The sequence below is a fragment of the Mus caroli genome, chromosome 12, assembly GCF_900094665.2.
Source record: "Mus caroli chromosome 12, CAROLI_EIJ_v1.1, whole genome shotgun sequence".
NCBI classification, from domain to species: Eukaryota; Metazoa; Chordata; class Mammalia; order Rodentia; family Muridae; genus Mus; species Mus caroli.
Genome location: NC_034581.1, coordinates 88026001 through 88032309, shown reverse-complemented (window position 1 = coordinate 88032309; position 6309 = coordinate 88026001).

Genomic DNA, 6309 nt, shown 5'->3' with positions numbered 1-6309 from the left:
AGAGAGAGAGAGAGAGAGAGAGAGAGAGAGAGAGAGAGAGAGAAAGGGGTTATAGTGGATTACCACAAGTGGGGAGTCCAGTAGAACATAGATGATAAAAAAGAGAAGATGCATACAAAATATCAAGTGTGAAGGTATAGGATGATGTTTGGAAGATAGAGGAGACAAGAAGACTGAAGGATGAACTCAAATAAAGGATGTATGTGGAGCCCATAAAGAAATATTTTGCTTTGAATGCTACTTAAAAATAAACTGTGTTTTACAAATTGTATCTTGGATATTCTAAGTTTCTGGGCTAATATCCACTTATCAGTGAGTGCATATCATGTGTGTTTTTTTGTGATTGGGTTACCTCACTCTGGATGATATCCTCCAGATCCATCCATTTGCCTAAGAATTTCATAAATTCATTGTTTTTAATAGTTGAGTATTTATCCATTGTGTAACTGTACCATATTTACTGTATCAATTCTTCTGTTGAGGGACATCTGGGTTCTTTCCAGCTTCTGGCTATTATAAATAAGGCTGCTATGAACATAGTGGAGCATGTATCCTTATTACAAGTTGGAACATTTTTGGGTATATGCCCAGAAGAAGTATTTGGATCTTCCTGTAGTACTATGCCCAATTTTCTGAGGAACTGCCAAACTGATTTCCAGAGTGGTTGCACAAGCTTGCAATCCCACCAGAAATGAAGGAAAGTTCCTCTTTCCCCACATCCTTGCCAATATCTGGTGTCACCTGAATTTTTGATCTTAATCATTCTGACTGGTGTGAGGTGGGATCTCAAGGTTGTTTTGATTTGCATCTCCCTGATGATTAAAGATGTTAAACAGTTTTTCAGGTGCTTCGCAGCCATTCGGTATCCCTCAGTTGAGAATTCTTTGTTTAGCTCTGTACCCCATTTTAAAAATAGACTTATTTGATATTCTAAGGAAGACCAAAGTGTGGATGCTTCGTTCCTTCTTAGAATGGGGAACAAAATACCCATGGAAAGAGTTACAGAGAAAAAGTTCTGAGCTGAGATGGAAGGAAGGACCATCCAGAGACTGCCCCACCCGGGGATACATCCCATAAACAGCCACCAAACCCAGACACTATTTCATATGCCACCAAGATTTTGCTGACAGGACCCTGATATCACTGTCTTTTGTGAGGCTATGCCAGTGCCTGGCAAGTACAGAAGTGATGCTCATAGTCATATTTGGATGGAACCCAGGGCCCCTAATGAAGGAGCTAGAGAAAGTACCCAAGGAGGTAAAGGGGTCTGCAACCCTATAGGAGGAACAACAATATGAACAACCAGTACCCCCCTGCCTCCCCGAGCTTGTGTCTGTAGTTGAATATGTAGCAAAATTTGTCCTAGTAGGCCATCAATGGGAGGAGAGGCCTTTGGTCTTGTGAAGATTATATGCCCCAGTACAGGGGAATGCCAGGGCCAGGAAGCAGGAGTGGGTGGGTTGGGGAGCAAGGCCGGGGAGGGTATAGAGGTCTTTCAGGATAGCATTTGAAATGTAAATGAAGAAAATATCTAATAAAAAATTTAAAAATTAACTGATAAGACATTTTAATTCTTATCCAAATGATCTAGGGATTGGGATCCTTATATAAGAGTTTCAAATGCTGGTTCAAAATAATTTCATGCTTTATCGCTAATGAAATAGGTATTTGAAGCAAAATTTTCCATTTTGCTGTGAGATAGACAATTTGAAATTTGGAGTTCAGGCAAGTTTTTCATTACAACACTCAAGTAGAAAAGAAAGCAATAATGGTGGGTGACAGAAAGCAGAAATCATCAGTAAAAATCCTCCCCCAGTTCATAAACTTCTGTACTTCCAAGCACTCCAAATACTTTAAATATTCCTTTGTGAGCATCTACTCAAAGACTGAAGCCACACAGTTGAAGTTCTCGACTTCAGAATATTCTGGGAAGAAGGCTAAGAGACACAATTGCAAAGGTTATTAGCGGCTGGGATGCTGTCTTCATAATGGTCCAATTCAGTGTATATCTTTAAACTGTTAATACCAAGTTTGAGGGAAGAAATTTGCCTAGCATCAAAATAGCTCACTAACAAAGTTGTTATAATTTCTCAATTTTGATTGGATATAATATGTATTCCTGTTTCAGTTCTTGTTTTAAACTATCCAATTCTTCAATCCAGAAGTCAAAAATGTCAGTCTTCTTCCTGCTATTAAAATTGTAAAATCCCTTGCACCACTCTTTTAGAGGTTCCCACATGGGAAGATTCCAGGAACATGAGGACCATGTTGTAAAGGAGAGCAATGGTGGTTTATGGCTTCAGCTCTCGCCTTTGATCACTAGCACACCTTGCCTTGCTCTGAATTCCACAGATGGAGTTTTCCTGGGGAGTCTATGACTTTCCTGCTTATGCAGCTGAAATAAATCTTTTCTAAACCTAGCCATTTTGCTCCTCTGCCCAGCTCTTTATTAACTGCAGGTTGGTAGTCAGGTTTAGAAGCTTTTTCTCAGCCATGTTCTGTGTGTGGAACTTCACTGCCCTCTTCTGGTAATATTACCTGAGACCCCCCTCCTTTAACGTGGTGATGCCAAGCTCCTAGGGGAATGGAAGATTCTGTTTGGATGCAAGAACTGCTAATAAGAGCCAGTAACAAGATATGTTACACGGAGGCTGCAAATCCATTTCAACGTTTTCCATATGAACAGTTTCATATCATGGAAAAAACAAGAGCAAATGCAGTGTGTGTACGTGTGCATGTGCGTGTGTGTTACATGTCTCTGTAGGTTTGTGTGTCTGTGTCTCCATCTGTTGCCATCACACCTGTGGATTTCTAACTATGAGAGGAGAAACTTTAAAAAGCAAAAGGCCTATTAATCTGTTCTAGTTCATTGTTAATGATTAGTAAAAGCAAGCCTCTCTGAAATACATCTTGATTGGCTTCAGCTCCACATAGATCTTAATCTCTTCTTTTCATTCTACTTCATGTAACTTATTTCACTGTAAATATCAATCAGGAAACAGTCTTTTTGATGTATTTCTTTTGAAACAGCAACCTATAGTCAAGTGTACCCTAGTTTTCAGTTAGTACTAATTTTGCTGGAGGTTGGTTTTTATCTGTAGTTATAGACCATATGATGTGGTACACTGGAAAACCTGGACAATACTTAGCAAGAAACATAATAATATCTCCACCAACCTAACCATTAACTGCACAGGTTACAGGTTATTAATGTGCCTCAAAAATCTGCAGGGGCTGCATGTATATTAAGGTAGAAGGATGCTTACCTTCTGGTACTGCTTGTCTAATTCTGTACTGTTCTCTACAGTAACATTTCTGCACAAAATGAATGAAAACAAATATTCTTGTCTCTTCCTTCAGCCACATCGCAAAACTCTGGGCAAAATGTAAACTTGAACCCTAATAAGACATGCTTTATTCTGACAAAAGGGGATATTTTCTTTTAAACAAAATTATTTAACTTGCCGAATGGGTTTTAGGTTTCTAGTTTTCCTTCCAAGTATAATAATGTAACTCTAAACTTTGATATTACTATAATGAACCAGACAATGAAGATGCATTCTCTGAATATTCAAATCACTCTATATTAGTAAGTTTTGTGGGTTTAGATACATTTCACAAGTACTGCTTTATGATTAAGTCACAAACACCCCACTACATTTATGGGTTTCTAGATTTTTTAATAAAATTTAATAATTGGATTATAGTTGTTTACATTTTCATCTTCATGGCATACAACATGTTCAAGGAATCAGAGTGATTAAGATATAATGCTCTGCCAGTTGTGGTGGCATACACTTTTAACCCCCCAAAAAACAGGTATAGGAGAAATCTATTAGTTCCAAATCTACATAGCCGTTATACAGTGAGACTCTGTCTCAAACAAACAACAAAATGAGAAAAATACAAAGACCAGTCCCACTTAGCTAAATGTATATAGTCAACTTTATTACTGATGAAATAGAAAACAAGACAATAGGATACTAGCATTTGAGTTAGATGACTCACGTGATCTTATAACATTCATTCTACCCTAAGATGAAACACTTGAAACATGGTGTATCATAATAAATATCGAGCCACTACTGTCACATTAATATGTCATGGGACAAGGTATTGATTTATGTAACTTGTCTAATAGTTATATTTGTTCAGTTATATAATAGAGCAAGGATAGTTGTGGATTGTGTTTTATCTCCAAACCAAGGCATTCCACTTCAGGATAGTGTAGAAGATTTTGAAATTATATCCAGATGCCACTGTCTTGTAATTAGGATGGACTTAGGAACTATGAATTACACAATTAGACAACCATGGCAGAATGAAATACTCCAGCATTCTTGGCTGTACAATGTTCTATATTCCACTGTGAAACCTGGAAGACAGCCTCCATCGCCATCTTGAACCAGTATTCACTGAGACATTCAGAGTTGCTCAGTGTTTGTCCCACAATGAATTTTTGTCTCACTATTTAATGACATCTTGAAGGTGGCCTATCTCATGAAGTCATGCTCCAGGGCATGGATATTGAAGGAGCTATGCAAAGAAATGCAAAGAAAGGGGCAATGTTCCTTTTCAGAACTCACTGAGGCTTACTGGCCATAAGAAATTAACTCTTGGAAAATTTCCGAATCTCCACAAAGTTGTCAACATGAGGAAGAGAAATATAGATATCCCATTATTGCTACTCCAATAAAGGCAGCCTGTCTCAACTTACTCATCCAGAAATATTGAGGAGCCTTTTAGACTCTCCTCTGACTAGAAGAGGCATGGGAACAGTGAATGGTGATGACCTGTAAGATGTTTTCTGGGAAATAGATGATGTCATTCCATGTTTTAGTGGAAGCTATAAGTCCACGCTGCAAGATTAGAAAACAAACAAACAAACAAAAACATTTGGCTACATCTGTCAATAGACTGTCTTTGGATAGATGAGTCCCAGGAAAAGTCCAACAGGCTATTTGAGCCAATGTACAAAGAAAAGGCAAAGGAACAGATGGTAGAAATGCACGTCTCTCTGGAGACAATTCAGTTTCAACAAATGATAGACCAAAAGCAGTGGGGGAATGCGATATGGATGGCTTCTGAAGGTTCTCAGTTAAAGTTGAATCTGATTGAAGTTGGACAGGCTGCAACACAAGTTGAAACAATTCTAAGTCTTCCTGTTACCAACACTGGTGGCTTGCAGACTATTAGGTCAAAAGGGATAGAGGAAGGTTGAGGAAAATCAGCTTCAACTGAGGTCTGCCTTTGCTCGTGCCAGATGACAAGTCTGACTGACCACCTAAATATAGCTACGAGTTCAATTGAATAACTTGACAGGAAAGATGCCAGGGTTTCATTGTTGGTATCTGAGGAAACCAAAGCTATGCAATCTAAGGTTGGCCTGTCATCTATACTCAAGCCAGCTGCATCCAAACTCAAACATAACTCTCAACAGTAGCTAAGAACACCTGCCTCAAAGAGAACAAGAGTCCATGAGGAATTTGGGGACCTATTAGGCATAAAATGAGATGAGCAAGAAAAGCATGGCCACTTTAATCTTAAAAATTCAGGGATACTGGTACTGCTCCTGTCTCACAAATTCATTCTAGACAATGATTAAAGAAAACGTTCTATTCCACAAGTAAAAAAACAACTTGTCAAAATTTTGTTTTCAATTTATCAAAGTTATAGTTTTTAATTTTGCAATTTCATCTGTCTGATTTTAATTAGTCTGATTTTAATGCCTGTTTCTTCCTATATATCGAGGCTGGATTTGTTATTTCTAGTTTCGTCCTGTTTTTTAAAAATTCAAGAAGCCCTTTCCAGTTGTACAGTTTGGTGTTTTTAAATATATATCACTTGAATTGCCCAGTCATCACCCGAATCTAGCATTGGTAGACTTTTATCACTGCTGAAGAAACCCTATTCAAATTGTGCCCATTTCTCCATTTTCTGTCATTTCTCCTGTTACCAATTCCTAGTTCAAGGGATACACTAATCTACTTTTGTTAGTGGCTCCTTTTGCTTACTATACTTTGACGATCATCCATGTTTTAGTGCATATTTCACTTGGTACATCACTGTTTTTTTTAAGATTTTTTTTATTAATTATTATATATAAGTACACTGTAGCTGTCTTCTCATGCACCAGAAGAGGGCGTCAGATCTCATAACAGGTGGCCTTGAGCTACCATGTGGTTGCTGAGAATTGAACTTACAACCTTTGGAAGAGCAGTCAATGCTCTTACAGGCTGAGCCATCTCTCCAGTCCTGGTACATCACTGTTTTGTGGTTGGAAATATTTCAAACTGTGCTTCTACCATT